Source organism: Coptis chinensis, chromosome 5 (assembly GCF_015680905.1).
Source record: "Coptis chinensis isolate HL-2020 chromosome 5, ASM1568090v1, whole genome shotgun sequence".
Lineage (NCBI taxonomy): Eukaryota > Viridiplantae > Streptophyta > Magnoliopsida > Ranunculales > Ranunculaceae > Coptis > Coptis chinensis.
In genome coordinates this window covers 92,821,557-92,843,016 of record NC_141460.1, presented here as the reverse complement: position 1 = coordinate 92,843,016, position 21,460 = coordinate 92,821,557, and the positions used below count along the sequence as shown (strand labels likewise).

The window sequence follows — 21,460 nt, the reverse complement described above, 5'->3', positions numbered from 1 at the left end:
AACCGTAATGTTTCGGCCCCCTTAGGATGCCAATGTCTAACTTTTGAGGTGATTTTTTAGAAGAGTTATTCCGTAGTGTGGTTGTTTTAGGTGGTAAAGGTGATTTTTTAGAAGAGTTATTTTGTGGTGTGGTTGTTTTAGGTGGTAAAGGTGATTTTTTAGAAGAGTTCTTCCGTGGTGTGGTTTTTTATTGTGGCAAAGGTGGTTTCGAAGAAAACTTCTCTGCAGGTGGGTTTGGAGTAGCGTATTTCGATGGTGTGGGTGTTTTATGAGAAGGCTTAGAATTTGGTGTACATTCCGATTGTTGCGACGAGACCCACTCTTCATGCTCACGTTGGGAATGTTCAAAACTAGATGAATCTCGCTTTGAAGAGTTCTCATCCTCAGTTGGAATCTTGCAGCTACCCTTAGGTCGACCTTTGGTTTTCACCTCCTCATGAGGTGGTTCTAGCCATGTACTTTCTGGCACAACAATCTCCATAAGTTTCCTAACCATAACCCTAAACTCTTCTTCAGAAGCCATTTCATACCTTTTTCATAAACATATCCATCGAAGGTCTACAATCGGGACCAACACCCACCGACATACTTGGAAAAGCAGACAGAGTTTTCCAAAAGGGATCGATAGCACTCAAAGATATGGAATGTTCTTGCTTTTGAAGTTCAATGATTTTGTGAGCACATGGCAATCCATGACTGGTGCGCAAATAACACCCACAAATGAACTCAGAGTCCTTAGCAGCACGGCTTACACGGGTATCTAGTTCTTCATAAAGCAAGTCCAAACATTTTCTTGAGACCAGGTTTCTGAGTTCACGAAATAAAGGAATCCGATGGTGGTGCTGGGTTACAATCAGACTCTTCTCAAACGTACCTCTAATCTCAGACATCTGGATCTCTAAAATCGGGTGGATCAAGTAAAACATACTTAGAAAATCATGTCTGTTTGTGTTTCCTAGAACACGTTTCACCTGAGCATGAGACCCTTCGACTCTATTGGTCGTTGTACTCCCAAAGTGAATGTGTTGATTTGTCCAACAACATACGAATCGATCCTTGTAAGGCAACCAAGTCTCTCGCAGATAACTAACAAAATTGGAGTACTCAACCTTATAGTGTTTTTCCAAAGCAGCAATTCTATGGTTGAAGATATCCTCAGTCCTCAATTTCACTACAGTGTTCCACGAGAACTGGCCTTTATCTACAAGTACTGTGGTGGGAAAAAAATCATTGCATTTTTGAAGGACGCACATAGAGATATGCCATCTACAGAGATGCTTGTGCGCGTCAGAAAACACAATATCAGCGGCACTCATAAAGGCCAAGTCCCTGTCAGACACGATCACAGATGGCCTTTCTTCACCCAGCAAGTCGTTAAACTGACGCAAAGCCCACTCATAGTCTATATTTGTTTTGGTTGAAGCAACACTTGACAGACCGTGAAAGACTTCCAGGTTGAAGTCACCCCCACAAACTATACAAAAGGCCACCGATACTTATTGGTTTTGTAGGTGGCGTTTATGATGAAAACTTTTGGAAAAGTCCGAACCATTTTAACACCGTTTGGATGGGCCCATAACAATCCCGTTATCTCATCCGTATTCGTATCCTCTCTCACCTCCTCGAAATAATGGTTTTCTGCTAACAACTCACACAATCTCTGCATTTGCGAGCGATTGTTCATATCCAATGTCCTCACCTTGTGCCTGGCATTGTAGACTTGACATATGCTAGATAGGTTATCAGGAAACCTATGTCTGATGGACTTCAAAACTTCTTTATGCTTAACTCCATTTTGAGTCATCTCTGACAAGAACTCAAATTGTGGAACGGTCAGTCGAGTAGCAAATGCATGTCCTTCAAGGGTCTTCGCCAATGGATGGTTGTGAAGACCATTAAGAACGACAATTTTCCAACTATTGACAATGTCGCGTTGGAAAATACATCTTAACTTAAATGGACATCCACGTTTCTTGGTTCCCGTATTTCTCTTATTAGCCTTCTCTACCTTTTTGTGTGAACAATACACGCCCGAACTCTCGCAAGCTAAATTCAGCCTTAAGCGTAATAATAACTGGGGGGGTAATGACATCCCCTGCTCCACTAATTCTTCTTCCACAGTTAAGCCTGCCAGTATGTTTGAGGTTAAATCTGATCCTGAGCTTAAAACTTTGATCAAATCTCTCACTAAAAAAGTAGAAGCTATTTATGTCCAACAAAAGCCTACTCCTGTCATGAATGTCAACTTTGTTCCTTGTAATTTCTATTTGAGTTCTAAGCATCCCGACTCCTATTGTCCTCTAGTCTATGAACAATCATCCGCTCAATCAGACAATGTTTGTTCCATTAATAGCGAACCTATCGCACCTTGGAGACAACATCCCAACTTCATCAGTTAGCAAAATAATCACTAAGTTACACCTCCAGGGTTTACTAATCAACCCGTTAGGCCAGCAAACACTTACAACCAAGCTCCACCGAGATAAGGACAAGGTAATTATAATAATTATAATAATAATAATAATAATAATAATAATAATGCTAATAGAGGCATCATTCCGGTTACTAATAACTAACGCAACCCACCCGTTAATAATCAACATGAGATAGTTTCAGTCACACCACCTATGACCACTACACCTTCACAACCGGATCGTTTCGAAGCCTACATGCATGCTAACCAATAGATTTTACAATCCATAAATCATTCTAACCAACAGTTTTTACAATCAATTAATCATTCCATCCAGCAGTTAGCACTACTACAGAAAAGCTCATATACCATTGTTATTTACAGTGGTAAAAAGCCTTTAGCCACTGTTTTCATACCGTGGTAACAACCTCCGTGACAAATACTTCTAGCAAAACCGTGGGAAATAGTACCTCTTATATACCACGGTTTTGACTAAACCCGTGGTATTAGTATTTCCAAACCGTGGTTAATAGTCTAAACAATATGCTCTATTTGATTTGAACCGTGGGGAATAGTGATGCTAAATACAACGGTTGGATAAACACCGTGGGGTATATAAACTACTTATACCTCGGTTCTTACCAAACCGTGGTTTATAGTCATTTAAAAAAAATTAAAATCCCCTAATTATTTAATTCTAATCATATTCATTCAACCTGTAACCTGCCCTTCTCACCATATATATCCACACTAGATTTAAAAACACATTGCTCAAATAAACAATTCATAGTGCAACACGAACAAAAGAAATAAATTTAAACATCCAACACGAAGACATTGAATTGCTGAAAGAGTTTTGAACTTTTTCGAGTCATAAATAATGAAATAAACATCCAAATTTAGTTGTTCTATCAAAATAATAATGACCTAACTTGTTCCATCAATCAAAAGAGCAATCTATTTGTTCCATCTAAAATATCAAAAAAATGGTGAGACCAAACACCAAACCTTAACTGGAATGGGTCAAAACCTAGCAAAGACACAACGCTTGGCTCGAGCGGCTCCATTATCTTTGGATGAATCTAAGAATTTCAAGTCAAATAACATCAAGTTCCTCTTGTGTGTATGTATCTTTGAGGGATAGATTTGTTATCAGCACGATCAAAGATCATAGAGTAATATAATAACTAAATAATGAAGATTACCACAAAATAGAGAATGCTAGTGTATGACGACTTATACCTTATTTTCAAAAGAATTATCTGAACAAGCTTCCATTATTTCTCTCATAAACTTCATTACGTATTTCTTTACTATTGGCATGTGATTGCTTGGGGGTTTGGTGCCTGATAGTGTATCTTTAGGAACCTACCATACCATTTTCGGTTTACTATAAACAGAAGTTTAACTTATCATGAAAAAGGTACCTCAGAAGTAAATCTGTAAGCACCATGCCTGGAGATGTTGTATGTACTCCTACCTTCGACCACTTGCAGTCTGTCAAAAGTGATGCCTGAAGTTGCCTTATACCGCACTTGGTCGAACCATATCTACAAGTCAAAGTAGTCACAACTGAGTGAAAAGCATTAACAAATAATAAACAATCTTAGATCTATGTTGTCAAGCACGAGGCAAGGCGCTAGGTTCCCAAGTAGCGTCTGGGATCTGAGCCGCCTCGGCTACGCCTTCAACTACAACTTGAAACTTGCCGCCATACTCTTAGATGCTAAGCACAAACACTGCTGTTTACTTTAAAATGAATAAAATTAGATTAAGAATGAACAAGAATAGAGCTTACACAGCTATCAAAGGGGTACTAGAACCTCCAGATCCTGCACCATCCATGTTAAATATGTGACCTCCTTTTTCATGGGATCTCATCACCCGCATGGCTTCTCGTGTGCAAAGCAAAGACCCAACCAAATTTGTTGAGACAATCTATTCATACAATCATGATGTATAAAACTATGTCAGTTAAGCACCACCGGCCCCTTTGGGAAGAATAAGTACACTTAGTAACTAAAGTAGACCATCCGTCTCAGTTGAGAAAAAAGCCAAAATCCTTCATATCATGGAAAGCAATGGTTACTGTTTAGATTTATGTCACCAATTTTCTTAGCTCATTAAACATATGGTCACTAATTGATTAATGGCATTGGACCTTTACTATTACCACCCCATTTGCGGAAGGTGATAGAAAACAACATTTCGGAACAAAAGCGATTACTTTCGGATGAATGAATTAAGAGAAAAAGAAACACCTGCTCAATATCTTCATCTACGAACTGCAGTAAGGGTCTAAAACCTTTATTGGTGCCAGCATTATTTAGCTGTTGAAAATTAGCAAAACTGATTAATTAGAAGAAATATAGGAAGAGATGATAAATACATTGCAATAGATAGACAGATTGAAACTACCATAGATAGACAGATAGACAAAAAGAAAAAGATGGATAAGCGAAAACAAAAGTTTTCAAAACAATCTTTGAGCTATAATATTCGAATGTAATTGCATAACCAAAGGAATCATTCACAAGGATATAATTATAAAAACGCAGTTTGAAATCGGGTATAGCATCAAATCAAACATAATTAGTATTCAAGTCACAAAACAATGAAAAACAGTTGCATAACCAAAGGAATCATTCACAAGGATATAATTATCAAGAACTTGGCACCGATCTCCAATAAGCAAGTACTTTTATGTTTTAAATTGAATATGGTTGACAAACTGAAAAAGACCATGACAATTATCTTCAAGCATAATACTAGACAATCACGACTTCATTTGTTTAACAAATTACCAAGAACATACTCCTTATTTCCTTCTTTTGGTTTATATTAAACATAAAAACAGATTGAGAAAGGGAACAACAAAAACAAGAAGAAGAAGAATAATCGCGATAAAATGAACATATCGTTAAATTGAAAGTAATTAAAATTTCAAACTAATCTAAGAAATCTTACCTTCCAAGAATGACAATATTTCTTGGACCCGGCCTTTATAATGTTCTTCCAAAACCATATTGGAACCAATCATCGTCCGATTATAATTCCCCCCAAGCCAACTATACCATATCAAAGTATCCAATTGATTGTTCCCACCTTCAAACAAAATTCACACAAAACTTTCTCAATCCAAAAATTCCAAATTATTGTAAAATGTCCCACCAAATTATGAAAAATTCAAACCCGACAATTGAAATCCGGTTGCAAGTATGACTCCAAAGATTCATCATAGTCACAAGATATCTTCCAACTTGAGTAGCACACTACAATTCAAACTTAACCAACAACAAGTTTATAAGCAAAATAACATAACAAGCATATTATCCACAAATCTTACCGAGAAGAAAAGCCATTGCTATAAGCCCTGCTAGCGCCCCAACACACACTCTCTCAAATGGTTCCAAATGACCTTTCTTAGTTTTAGCCAACACTGCGGCTTTCAAATACTCAAACGATTTAATAACTCAACACCCCAAAGCAGGTAAATTCCTAAGCAAAGTCGCGATTATAACCAAAGATATAAACCCAATATCCCGTCTTTTCGTAATATACTCAACAAAACTTGCCAAGACCTACCCACCACACCGGCTTGCATCCTTTGAGTAATAAGCTCTTTCGGCACCATTACAATTTGAAGACACAATATTCCCCATTGCACCGGCAGGTTGGTAGAATTAAAACAGATGGGTATTTACTAAATTTCGATAAAAACAACTTTCCAAACTCACAAGTACCAAAATAAATTGCAGAAGAAACAGTTGAACCAACAATTACAGCAGGAATGCCGCTATAGAAACCCAATATCCCCTTTGCTTGGAAAGTTTTCACAATGACATCTACACTTCCTTTGTAAATTTGAGTTGCCCCTTTGGTTTGTAACTTGGTTTTAATAGTGTCTAAAGGTAAAAGACAGACATAAGTAAAAGCACCAGCCATACCTCCAGTTGATGAACCAATGAGTGCTTTCTCAAAAGTTGTCAAGTTTTTCATCAAAGTTTGAATCTTTAACTGCTACCTTCTCTTACGTCGAAGGTATTGGCGTTCATTCCCTACCTCTCGAGATATAAGGTTCATGTAAAAGGTATGAGGACTAATTAAGAAATAACGTCGATCATGACGAAGAAGGGGTAAGTGGGACCGAGATTGAGCTCTTCCTCTACGTTTGACTACATCCACAGGAGGAATCAAACTGTAGTTGAAAAGCTGGGAGAACAGAACCACAGGAAGGGAGAGGTCGGTAATCAATCTATGTCTTGGACTCCCTTTAGCAGTGGGGTTAATTCAATTTTTTTATTTGGGGGTAGAAATTTTTTGTTCCATTGAAATGGAAATTGAAGAGAATGTGATATTGTTGTTTGGAGGAGATAAGAGAGTGTCGTTGAAATGAGTGAAAAGGTTGTCAAAATTAGTGAAACTTTAAAGGTAGGCGCGCAGTCGAGTTTGGAGGTGGAAGACCAAGTGATGCAGAGTGCTTGTTCTTCATTTTTGAAGGTAGGGTGCGGGGTTTTGGTAGGCTGCCTTTGTCCACGGTATCCAGGCTATTTTGCAAAACATTAGCCACCTTTTTTCGTTGAAACTGTGGGATATATGAATACCAAAGCACAAATTAGCTGATTTTGAGTCGTTCCGTGGTATATGGCACTTTATATGCCACTGCTTTATGAGACTAGTGGTATTTGCTTGTGCCGAAATTAGAAAAGTTGTTCTTACCGTGACAAATGCCTATTAGCCACTGTTATTAGTGAAACCGTGGGATATACTCTTTAACCTACCGTGGGGAATGAGCCTTTATATAGTAGTGTAGCCCAAGAGAAAGCCCAACCAAAAGGTGTGTTTCCAGGTCAAGCCGTACCTAATCCTAAAATGCCAAACATAGCTTTTGAAGTAACCGGTACTACTAGTAATGAACATATAAACGTAGGTGAGTTAAATGCCATCACCACTCTCCATTCTGGCAAGGTGGTGGATAACACCATAACTATGCCTATTGTTACCCCACCTATGGTTATTGCACCTGATAATTTACTAGATACCAATGTAGTAACTGACGATCCTACTCCTGTAGAGGTACCAGTTAAACCTCAACCCAAGGTTAAAACTCCTATTGATCCATATGCTAAATATAGAGAGAACCCACCGTTTCCCCAAAGACTAGCCATGTTACACAATGATACTAACTTTGATGAGATTAGGGAAGTTTTTAAAAATCTAATGATAAACCTACCTTTTCTTGACGCTATTAAAAAGTTACCACAACATGCTAAGTTTCTAAAAAAGTTATTCACTACTAGATGGAAGACCAATATACCAAAAGACACATTTTTAACTGAACAGTTCCCAACTATATCTGAACATAATGGAATCGTTAAGTACAAGGACCCTGGTCGTCCTACTATACAATGCACCTTAGGGGATACCCACATGACAACTGCGTTATTAGACCTGGGGGCGAGTGTTAACTTACTCCCTTATTATTTATATAAATAAATAGGTTTAAACGAGATGCAACCAACTAAAATGACATTGCAATTAGTTGATCATTCTATTAAGTATATATCCTAAGGGTGTGGTTAAAAACGTACTGGTTAAAGTTCAAAATTTTTACTACCCAGCCGACTTCGTTATCCTCGACACAGAAGTCACTAACGACTATGTTCCTATTATTTTAGGGCGTCCCTTCTTGGCAACTATCAACGCGCTCATAAACTACCGTGATGGTTCGATGTCCATGTCTTTTGGCCATCTTTCTGTTGAGGTGAATGTTTTCAAAATGATGAAACAGTTACCGAATACGACTATCGATGGTGAGGTTAGCATGATCGAGGGCTTAGCTCAAGTTTATTTCAACAAAACGTTTCCAGAGACTCAGATGCATCAATTCCTTTCTTTCGAAAGTTCCGACTCCGACGCTTTCATCCCCACACTAGTTGATACCCCTCTTATGGACGTAGACAAAGATCACAATTTCGACTCCTTGGACGAGATTTATGACTTTCTCAAAGATGCTGAGGAATACCATAATCATGTGGATGCGACCAAGCTAGATGAGGAATTCGATGAGTTTCTTAGAGCCTATGATGATCCACCCTATCAAGAACTACCTTGCGCACCACCCACCTCGATTCCCCGCCCTCCACCTTTTCAAAGGAACCTTGAGTTTGTACTTGACCATCTTGTTTCTCCTGTGCTTCATGAGTTTCTAAACTCTCCTAGTAAGAAATTACTACCTAAAGAGCCACCTTATACTTTCATTTTCAGTTGTGTGATTATACCTACCCACTCCACCAATGAATTTTGTGATAAACCCACACTCTTATTTCTTCCATTCTGTACTTCTAAAATTCTTCCATATCTACCATATCTTCCATACTCATCCATTTTTTCACGATCATTCACTTGTCTACCCTTTCGTTGGAGAAAAAAAAAAGAAATTGCCTGCTAGGTTAGGTTCTAGATCTATCTGTATTCATTCTCATTCTGCTACACCACATCATGGGAAATCATGGTGCTTGATTTTGTTTGGGTGTGTTTTTTGTGCTCAATTTTTATGGACAGATCCCCAATTTTTTCGATTGTTGATATATGGTAAACTGCAGATTAATATCATGTTTTAAATACAGTCTCGAGTATCTTACTATAAATGACACCTTTTATTCTTTGGTGTACTACATTCAAATCTTATATTTTGGTAGTGCACCATTAAGGTAACCGAGCCCTCCCTTTGGAGTGTGTGGTTGTAAGTACCGAATCCTAAGTCCACAGTTAACGTAATTTGCGCTTTCCACTCTTGCATGTTTTCTCGGTTTTTGAGTCATGTTTTTCTATGGAGTGATTTACGTCTTTATTGCTTTATTATTTCTTTTATATAAAACTTTATTCATAAAAAATAAATAAATATTAAAACCCTATAAAATAGTAATCTAGCAAGTCTTAGAAATCTGACTTTAAAAGACCCACGTTTTTAAACAAATTTTCTAAACTATGTTTGCAAAAATTTGTTTTGGGGTGGGGTGTTGGTCTTTCCATTCTTGATCGCTCAACTTTCTATTCTTGTTGTTATGTCGTTTAGTCGTATTTTGATTCCGACTTGTTAAGTTAAGTAGTTAAATTTGAATTATGTATTTGTTTTTTTTTTAATTTAAAGTTGTTTTAATTTCTGGCATATGCTATGTTATGTATCGTGAATCCCACCCTTCCAACTTGTTTGGGGGTGGATTTATTTATTTAGCAATGCCTCTAATCATATCCACGTATTTTTGTCGAAATTTATTGCCTGTGTGATAATGATGTGTTTATGTGAGTATGCTGCTAAATTGGTGTCACTAGAATTAGCTAGTGTTGTTTGGTGCAACCTCAAGGAGTCATAATTAGATGATTACTATTTTAATTCCAGCCAAAAAAACTATTGGTTTGGTTTTGGAGTATGCCTCTTGTCTGTTTCTATTTTGGATTTAGAAATTGTCTTCTTCCATCATGTTACTTTAACTAGTTGGGCAACTTGTGGAGCTTAAAAACTAGTCCTCTGTAAATACAGGGTTCACTCTCAATTTCACATCACACCTCTCACTTTGCATCTCTCACTTTACGTTTGATTTTCACTTCATAGCACTTCACATACATTGAGCGCGCACGCCCTCTACTTTGCCTAAAGTCAGAGCGCGCCTGCCCTCAAAACACTGGACATCTCGTAAGGCAAGAGCTCGCCCGTGCCCTTCACCTCCGCAGCCATTTCCAAATCTGATTTTTTGTAGGTTCTTCCGAGGTTGTTTCCAGCAGTTCTAGAGTGTGTTTGTGTGATATGAAGTCTCCTCAGATCATACCGGAGATGTCTTTTGAAAATTTGTTCGCGAGCAACACGTATGGATCTTAGTTCCGCGACGTGATTATACAGGCAGTTTGGCAGCCTCTAATGGTAAGCTCGGATGAACTATTTTCTCCTACACTTACAACTTATTTTTATGAGCATTGTAAGTTCTTTGAAAGACCGGATGGAGAACAAGTGTTCTCTGTCACCATTGGCGATGAAACAATGGACTTCACCAAGTTCTTGTTGGCTTTTGCTCTTAGACTGTCTATGCCTGCTGAAATCCAAAACCCATGGGGCTATTTGGTTGATAATTTCTATGCCTACAACTATGATTTTTATATTTTACATAAAACCTATGGGGCCGGAATTTTCCATGTATAGGACCAAGGGCAATATAACGTAGCCCTTAGTAGATTGTCCCTTAACGTGGGCACGGTGATGTTTTTTTACCATGCTAAATATATTAGGGGAATGACGTTTTTCTTCTACGAATGATGCCACTTGTGGCATTTTCCTTACTCTAGCTGAGGGACGTATGCTCTATGACCTTCCCCAAACTTTAGTGTCTAGTTTAGCCCGAGCCCATAGTATGTGGCATAAGTATCTTCTTATGCCTGTCTTAGTTTGTCGAATCATGCTATGTTTCTTTTCGGCATTTTGTGCCCGTTTCACGGATTAGGTTGGGGTTGACATTGTGCGACCTACTAACTGCATTATACATTATTTCCGTGCAATGACTTGGTCGGGGTGGAGGCTACAACCTAATTGGGTTGCCCCTTACACCCCATCCGACCAAGTGGCGCTTAACAGGTTAGCGATAGTAGATGATACATGGCGTGAGGCCTAGCAAATAATCATGGCGTAGTAGGATTCCAAGGAACCTCAATTCTTTATTGAGGAGGAGGACAACGTTTAAATACGGGGTATGAGGTAAGTTTTAATTTTTGTTCGTGTCTGCTTATGTCCCAAGCAATTTAATTTCTATTATCCCCATAACGGGTGGAACTCCTATAGAGTTGCGTCTGTTTTATTTATCTATATTAGTATGTTCTAAATTTGTTTTGCAGGTGTTCTTCAATTTTCACACGTTTCCATGGTATTTTCTACTCTTCTTATTTTAATACTTTGATGACAAAACATGTTCTTGTTTGGGGGTGGCATAGAAACACGCATAATTTAAGGCACCTATTAGGATAATATATATATATATATAATATGCACTTGTTTTCTAGTAAAAAAAATTAAAATATATATAAATAAACAGTTTATGCTATACACTTAGGAAATAATGGTATTGTTTCTTTTTCTATGATGATAATAGTCTAGATATTTCATGTTAGCTCTTAAATTAGAATAGTTTTTAGAAATTTAGGTTAATATGTATGTAATAATCATTGCATATTTTCATAAATATATTGCATGAGCATCTATGTTTGTATTGGCAGTAAATTTCTGAAATCTAGGCTATAGTACTTATTCTACAAATTCTATGAGAATATAGCCTAAAGCCTTATATGAGTGAAATATTTGAGAAATGACACAAAGGAGAAGTAAATTCCGAATAGAGAAATCACACTTCCACTTGCTTGGTCACTATTCTGTATCCTAAACGAGAATTTAGGCCCTCTTTGGATCGATATAGCCAGAAATTCAAACCTATATGAAATTATTTTCCGCTAGTCGCTCCTCTGAGCCTTTCTTTAGCCTTTTCATAAACCGCAAATCCTTTACCCTTTTACAAAAACAAAACAAAATAAAAATCAGCCTACCCATTTTTTAATGAGTCTGAGAATAGAGATGAAATGAATAATAGAAAAGAGAAAGACCTATGAAACCAAGAATTTGTTAGTTGCTTCAAATAAGAAAAGAACAGAAAGTTTCCATCCAAAGAAAAGAAAAAATAAATAAATAAATAAAATAAAAAGTTAGAACTCAAAAAACATAATCAAAAGAGTCAAAAGCCAAAAAAAAAAGAAAAAAAATGGCTAAGGATGGAAACAAAGTGTAGAAGCAAAGTAAGAACAAGGTTTTCTCTAGTTATATAATATGAAGACTCTATTATCTCAAATTTGTCCTTTTTGAATATCCATTTCCTTCATTCTTAAACCATCACCTAATCCCCGCAACACCTAATAAAAACCTCTAGCTCAATTAGGAATAGGTTAGTGTGATAGTTAGTATAGATGTGTTTGATCGACTTGGCTTCCCTTGTGTGTCATTGAGATTGTAAGGTAAAGTGTGCTCCACCGCACACTAAAGTGAGCAAAATTTGAGTGGAAAAATCGAGTGTTTTTGTCTTGACATATATGTGAGGACCCTTCTAAGGATTATTCTAAAAGTTTAGAAACGGACTGTTATTGCATTTCATAGCATAGTTCATTTATATATATATGTTTATCCGTAGATGATTGATTATTATGCACGTATTAGCTTAGATTTCGAATTGAATATTCTGTATTCATTGCTAGTGAGATGTATAGACCTGAGAATAAAGTAGGAAACAATAATTTTATTTCGTAGTCATTGTAGTATAGATGAAGTTTATGAGTACTTTCGTTGGAAAACTCTCACGAGGCTATAACTCGTCCACTAGGGAATTCCTAGTGGTTTAAGACCTTATTACATATGGTAAATGCAATCGTCCTTCGCGGAAACGAGATTAGTTATAACTCCATTTTTTGTCACTTAGTTTAATTTCTCATATTTGCTTGAGGACAAGCAAAATGATGTTCGGAGGTGGTTTGATAAGAGCCCAAAACTATAGTTTTAACCCCTTAATAATACTACATTTAGACCAATTATGTGTATAATAAATCAGAGTTAGTACTGTTTACGTGTTTTTGTGTATTTCAGGTATTAGAGACCAATATGTGAAGAAATATGTCACTTTTGTGAGATAAAGGAGCAAAGGTTGGTTGCTAAGAAGTTCTATTATTAAAGGTCAAGATTCAAGGAGAAAAAGCCTTTTTAAAGCCCAGTCAAAGCTGAAAAGTCAAAGTCAACGTGGGCAGAAATAGAGCAGAAAAGTCAACAGAACTTTCGCAGGCTGTATCTTTGGATTCAAACCTTGGAATTGAGCCTATTATATGTCAAAACGACCGGCTCGGAAATAGCTTTCTAATAGTCGAGGCTTTGACCCAATCAGAGGAAAAGAAGTGGACGAAAAGGATGTTGCAATAATTTCCAACAGAGAAACCCTTTTTGGACTTAAATAATTAGGTTTTGGGCTTGATTTCATGACTCAAAATATGGCTCTAAATCCCATGCATGAAATTGTAAACCTAGACCTCTCTTATATAAAGAGGACTAAGGCATAACTCTCTACTCACTTAGTCATAACTTAGGGATAATTAATTAGTTACTTAGAAACTTAGACATAGACTTAGAATATACTTAATTAGATATCTAGGTTTTAATTCATATAGCTTTTCATTAGTTTTAAGTTAGCTGTTTTTTTCTTCATTATTCCATTAGATTAATAAATTCCAAGTTATTGTTCTTAATTTTGTCTTCTTCTTATTTTATATATCAATGATAGTCTAATGACTTCTAGCTAAACCTCCATTTAGAGGGGTTTGATGAAGCTTTATGAAGACTTGATGTGTTAGTTAGGATTATTGTTCTTCATAAGAGTTTCACTCTAATAGGTTAGTTGATTCCCATGAGAATGGGTTGAACTTCCTCACATGCTAATTATTAGTTGGCAGAGATTGCCATAAATAATTAGGGATCAAACACTTAATCTTAATTGGTTAGGATTGCAATAATCTACACTAGCATATTAGGAATACATCAAGTGGAATCAAATTCCCCTAATCCTTCTCCATATTCATAACTTAGTATTAAATTGTCGTTAGTATAATCTAGTTATCATAATTACAATCAACCGTATTAGTATAATTAAATCTATTACTCTCATTAGTTTTGTTAGTATCGATTGAACTAGGAAGCTTACGTTTAAACAACTAGAAGTTGAGGCAATTCTTTACTCCACATATTTTACGATAACCGAGAGTAGATAACTTTGATAATCTAGCATTATAAAAGCTTTAGTTTTATTTATTCATAGCATAAATAGTTACGAGTAGGTAAAACTATTGTTTTACAAATATCAAAGTTATTGTAATCAATAAGGCTTTTAATTGCTTAAGGCCGGTATGTATTTCTCTCTAATTTCTCTAACCTTATTGCACTTGCATTTAAAATTAATCCGTTCATTATAATAGTTTATACTTTATACTTTATATAATGTGGACTGTAAACTGGTTTCTTTTTTCCTAGTTTTGTAAATCAAATGAAATCCGGGGGTGATAATGGTAGTAGGCAGGATCGGATTGGATCTAAAAAGCAAGCAAAAGAAGCTATAAAACAGGTGCAATACTCTACTCATGTCTTGGTATAAAAGAGTGCATGTGTGTGTATGTTTAAATAAAATTTTCTAACGCATGTCATAGCTTGTACTTATGTTTTTCACCTGATAAGCATTTTATGCTCCCAACTTCTTATTGTGTGCATGTAGTGTGCACTTAACCAACGGATAAATTATTAGAAGTTGGATAGTGTACAAGGAAATATGTACTCTGATATGGTTAAAACTTCAAATTATCCGTGCTCACCTTTGCTACTCTTTTTGACGTAGTATGGTGATTATTATATCTAACCATGAATGCTTCCTCTATGGGTTTCTGTTCAAGCATCATTTTGTTAGTATTTTTTAAGTTCACTTATCAAACAAACTAAAATATTCTTCTTCACAATGTTTCTCAGGTTATAATTCAAAACATTCGATGGACATGGAAACAATTGGTATACACCAAACACTAGCTTGGTAGCTCGCTTAAGTTGATTGTTTGAGATGGATCGGTTCATCGGTTGACTAGATTTTTCTATTAAAGATAGGTTATGTAAATTAGATTATGAGATTGACTTGATTTTGTTGAATCAAGTGTTATTTGTTAATTAATTAATGTGTATTAGATCATTGAAAATCATGTAATTAAAAATATTTATGGAAAAGAGTTTCTTCTTAAGATGTTGTGGTGTGGTTTGAGTTTTAGGTAATGAGCATAAAGGTGGAATATTGTCGAGTAGTATGGGAATTGCAATTTTTTATCATTATTATTATTACTATTTTTTTGAAAAATCAAAAACATGTTATGACATTTGTAGTATAAATATCACGAAGTGTTATGATGTTTGTCATAGAAATGTCATTAGGGGAACTATACATTGACACTTTTTGTCATTAAATCGCGGATAGCTTTATTTGTGAAGTTCCGGCCATAAACATAAGATGTCCCTTTATGATATTTTTGAACTAAATTTAGACATCAAAAAGGGATTTTTCTTGACACTTCTACTGAAACCTTTATGGACTTTATGACGGTTTTGGTAGACTGTTTATGACACCCCCAGTAATGACGGCTAACTTTTTAACCAGAAAGTGTCATTATATGTATTTCTTGACAGCTTTTAGCTGTCATCAAATGTCCTTTTTTTAGTAGTGTCTCTAGGACAACATACTCTTCAATGGCTCCTGGTCTTCCTTCCCCTGTTTTGTATAGTCTTCTTGCATCACACTTTGCAATGTGTCGGCTGATGTCCACATGGTGTGACTTGTGTGATCTTTGCCATTGCAATAAGCATCTACAATACCAATTAATCCATATCTATCATATCAGTTGTAACTGCGAATCCACATCGTTTATAACAATTAATCATACTACGGACTACATGTGCTTTGTCTGGTAATAACTAATAGCACATTTTTTTGTTCAAATGGGTTGGAACTTAAAAGTGTCAAGTGATAACACCATTGTCCATACAATTATGCCTAATTGCCAACATTGAGATTTTGCAAAGTTATCATACAGGGGCTGTGAGCGTGCAAGTGCAACATAAACTCTGATCTCAATGTAGAACACATGATAAAGATGATGCTAAAAGTGCTCATAAGTCATAATGAACATCAATACTTTGATATAATTGTAATTAAAGGCTTTAAATGCACTTACCCTTTGATAGGGACTTGGAGGCTTAGCATTGATAATGTCTTAATCCAATTGCCTTGAACCTGAGACGATACCTTTGTTTGATGAAGAGAATATGGCTTGATTTTCTACCACAAGACATTGACTCTATTGGACTTCTTCAAAGTCACAATCGATTGTTAATGTAACAAAAGTCGAGGCGTGATGACTTGTATATCTTGAACAAACTGCGTGAAGTTAAAAAGAAGGCTAAATCTATGGTGCGCAGTCGTATGGTATGCTATCAAATCTGGGCCACTCATACCAAGGGGTGCGTGTGTATTGCATGGCAAAAGTACTGATCCAAAGGCCCACATTACCTGCGCACCATACATCTCGCGCACTGAATATTAGGAAAACTGGTCCAATGATGGGCCAATAGAACTATACTCACTTGAATTCCAAAAGAGGTCAGTCCACAGATCGTAGGGAAAATCAAAAGGGGATAGAAGAGCGTACCTTTGAATTTTAAACAAAAAGAACCAAAACAATTGTTCCAACCATATCAAAGGCAAGAAGACATAACTGTTGGAAAATTACAGACTTATATTACAGGATTAAAGAATATTATAAAATGAAAATGAAAGAAAGTATTACCTTTGATTCTGAAAATGAAAACAAGGTTTAAATTTATGTTTCATTGGTTGCAAAGTATTTAATTTGAACTTTCAATTTGAACTTAACGGGTTTTAATTGGGAATATCAAGAATGGAGAAGACGAACGAACGGTTTACTTTTTTTTTTAATTGGGAAACTGGGAAACGATGTCTTGTTTTCAGGAACGAAGAAGACGAATGAACGGTTACTTTTTTTTAATTGGGAAACCGCGAAACGGTGTCTTGTTTTCTGAAGACGTTAAGTTTTATAGTCCTAGGAATGTTTTAAATTACCGATTTACTCTTTCCACGAAGAACAAAAAGAAAGTGGTTGTCCAACTTTCTGGTACCCTTTGGATTTAAAACTTTGGTCTAAAACCGGGAATACGGAAACTAATTGGAAAATCCAGTATCCGCTTTATATATAAGATAATTGTGTATTTGTGTCCAATATTACATTTCATACCAAATTTCTGCAAACCCAAAATTTTCATTAAAAACACCTCATTTCAAACCAAATGGATGTCTACAGGTCACGTTTTAGTCACTCCCATAAGTAGGGATGTCAAAATGGGTACCTGACCAGGCCTGAACCCAACTTTTCAGGTTTTGAACGGGTATCGGGTTATTCGAACCCAGACCGGTTTTCAACGAGTCGGGTTTGGAGTCAGGTATTTTGTTGAGAAGTGTAACCAAACCTTACCCTAACCCTATATTTCGGGTACCCATCGGGCCCGGTTGGATTCGGGTAGGATAAAGCCCAGTATAAGCAAGAAAGAAGACAATAAGAAACTTTATTTGAAATATATATCTATATTTTATTTCTTTTTCGGCTATCCAACAATCATTCAAACAAAATAAAATTTCTAATGAACTTGGAAGTAATTATCACATATACTCGGAAATAATTATTTGATATGAATTAAAAATAAATGGACTCGGAATGAACTATAGACACATGATCACGTGCAATTACTGAAAAAATTGGAAATCCCGACATAAATTTTTTCATAATCCAATATATTAAATAACTCATCATTGTAAACATGAATGAGATTATAATCCAAATATTTATCTAACTCATTCTTTTATATGAGATTAGTAGTATGCAATTGAAACCGGATTTGGGGTTCGATTTCGGGTTTTTTAGCCCTTTTAACGGGTTTAGGGCTAAATTATCGGGTCAGGCTCAGGTCGGTCTGGGTTTAGAGAGTGTGACCAAACCCTACCCTATGTATTTCAATTTGGGTTTGGGTTTGGGTTTTGTCAGGTTCGGGCAGGGTTCGGTGTGGGTATTTTGTTCGGGTTTTGGGCGGATTTCGGGCAAGATGGACATCCCTACCCATAAGGAGCTTGGCGTTTGATTTGAAGCCTAGTACGTGGGGCCTAGTTTTAGCATGATGATAATCCAAGTGGAGGGGGGGCTACTAACATTAATTCTCACTACTATTTCTTTTTTGACTTTTTTTTTTGGGTGAACAATTACCACTGTATTTATGATTTTTGAGCAAAGTTAGGAGGGGCTATAGCCAACTCATAGATCTGCCCCTGCGTATGTGGCTGTATGGAAATTTGACAAGAAGCTCATGGTTACTGAGGCATTTAGAATTTTACTAATTTGCTAAGCTTTGATAGATATGAGAATTTGAGATAAACTAATTAAAAAAATCCAATTGGGAGTAAGTTTTGAGAAAAAATTCGCTCCGAGGTGCTTAGGAGCGAAAAGTCTCCTAAGCACCCATCGGCCCATCCACCATCTTGCTAACTATTGATTAACTATAGTTAATTAAAATCTAAGCAATTTTTGTTTTATTCTCTCTCCAAATCATTCAATTTTTCTCTCAACAAATCTTTCATTTTTTATGTGTTTCTATTAAAAAGGAAAACAAATTATTAATTTCAATTAAAATTTGCGAATTTTTCAAAGAGTTGTCTTTCATCTATTATAACAAAACAAAATAGGAAGACAAAAGGTGGTCGGGATCTTGTAGGGATCTATGTTTGATGTGCGTGGGGATTTCCATAGACCTTTTTAATGAGAGAGTTTTTTAATACATGTGTTCGTTATACATTGGATGCTTAATAATGTAATCAAAATTTCAATTAGTAAAAATTTAAATGCATACATTGCTCATACATTGGATGCCTAATGTAATTAATACTAGCGAATGCCCGTGCCGATCCATGAGATTTTTTTTAATGAGTTTTTAATCCTCAATGGCGATAGAAAAATTAAAGTTGGCAGCTGAAAATTTTGTGTCCCATGTGATGGAGTTTAAGGTCATGGGTTGATGAAAAATACACATTAGCTAGTTCTTCTTATTAATGCAGGGATGTAATTGGTTTTAAATTATTACATCAGTGGGTTAATATGGCTGGCTCATGGGTTGATGACAAATGCTTGATGACAAATGCACATTAGCACTAAGACTTTAAAGGTCCTTGAATTTTCTTTAATTGTATTGACTAATTTATATGTATAAGAAATAAGCTAGTTAATACATGCGCCACCACTTCCAATTCCATACCACATATTTAATTAGACTACGTTATTAAATACATGCACCGACACTTGTACTTGAAATATCTTTGTTTGAAAAAAGAGAGAGGAAAAAGATAGTATTAGAATGGTTTTGAAGTGTTAGATAAGTCAATCCAGCAAATTATGATATAGAGTAAGAGAAATAAGCAAGGCAATCCTTAGTTGTTTTTGCTTTACATACCCATACAGCTCTACATAGTATGTTAACTTTATGGAGAGAACCAAAAGGGTATGTTTCCCAAGTGTATTATGTAAATAAAAAAGTCAGATGAGATATTCTAAGGAATTGGGCCAAAACCTAAGGATCGCAATTACACTTCAGATTTCAATAGATCGACAAATAACCTAATATCCTTTTGTTACGTTGATGGGTAAATTATTTAATATCAAAAGGGCGTACAAAATTGTTAGGGAGGGTGGTAACAACAGTCAACTCCTCTCCTAAATTCAATCTTTATAGTGCAAGAAGTCATTTTGGAGACCTGTTGTTGCATTTGCCAATACCTTGGGTTATCTGCATATTGAAGTCACCTTAACTTTTGCATAGTTCTTGTTGCTTTAAGCCATTTGGATTCCTGCATGGTACAAGGCAGTTGTCTCTTGCACTATTTTCGTCACTGAAATTGCCCTCACACTAATCTGGCACCCCTCCATCTCTACTAATTTAAGTTGTCCTTCCTTGAAAGTCATTTACATTCTCTATCTAGAGTCAATTGCCAATGATAACAACAAAAATGTGGAAAAATCAGTTAAAAAAAACATCATAACCAACACTCCAATCAGTTCTCAATTTTGAACCCATGATTCTATTTCAAAATAACATGGAGCAGGTGCAAGAATAAACTAAGAAGTGAAATCTATAAACACTAAAAAGAGGAAGCTACAATTGCAAGGAAGAATAAGGATTGTGTGTGCAACAACTATCCTCCTGCCTAGCACTTGATTTCACAGCTTTATTCCCTCTCAAGAGACAAACGGAATTTTCTAGAATTTTATGAGATGCCTTTAAAGGTTGTCTTCCATGTCTGCTTGTTTTTCACCATTGAATAGCCATTTTAGTTTTGCCTCTAAACCTTCTTGCTTTCTTTTTAGTTCAAAGTGCATACACAGTGATAAAGTAAAATAAAATATCCTCCAATATAAGCAATACAGTAAAGAGCAAGTAAAAGTGAGGGTACCACACTATTCAATTATTAAGATCAATTATCTAATCCAGAATAGGGTGGAAATATAAACGTAAACCAATTCATAAAGTATTGCCCAATACCAATTCCTTACCCAATAAATTCATAAAACATATCCACCAAACTCAAACTTTTTTTTTTGGTAAGCTTGTTTTAAATAAGATCAGTAACTCTTTGATGCTGGCGGGATTCGAGCCCTAGACCTCTGGTATCATCACCCAAAGGTTTTACCGACTTTGTTAGTCGACACCTGCAACTCAAACTCACCTAGAGTAGACTTGTCATAACCAATTATTCCAACAATGCTTCCTCTTCTCCACTCCCACTAAACATACTTGTTCTACAAAATCTACAAATATATAAGTTCAATTAAAAGGATCAATTCAATGAAGGCCGCCTGCAAACACCAATAGGAGTTACCAATGGATACTGAAGTAACTGAACTAGTAGGGGGTTGAGAACCAACTGACTCTACAGCAATTGAAGGTTCAACTGGAGATTCTACCTCAGAATCACAATCCAATATGTTATCCATCTAGTAAAGGAAATATAACAAGCTGAAGGAAGCAAACCTAAAGAAATAGTAATTTGTAACGCAGTCATCAACTCTGATTTTAAAACAAATGAGTATATAATAGAATATTAGTATTTATTTTGATCGATGAGAGAAGTAACTAATTAATTTGAGGACAGTATTGAAAATCATTTTACCTTGACAAAGACACTTTGACGTGATTCAAGGACTTCTTATAGCTTGGTTCTCCACCACTACCAAAACAACAACCTGGGCCATTAACAAAAAAGGATAAGGAAAAGCAAGCATATGAAGCTTAAACTTGACTTGATTGACTTGATTGGGCTGTAAAATTTCTGCCCATAA

At 35.9% G+C, this 21,460-nt stretch overlaps 1 pseudogene; it reads right to left on the bottom strand.

The window, feature by feature from the left end:
• Positions 1 to 3,803: 3,803 nt before the first annotated feature.
• On the bottom strand, positions 3,804 to 21,115 carry LOC147500158 (protein MITOFERRINLIKE 1, chloroplastic-like; annotated as a pseudogene).
• Between the last annotated feature and the right edge of the window lie 345 nt (positions 21,116 to 21,460).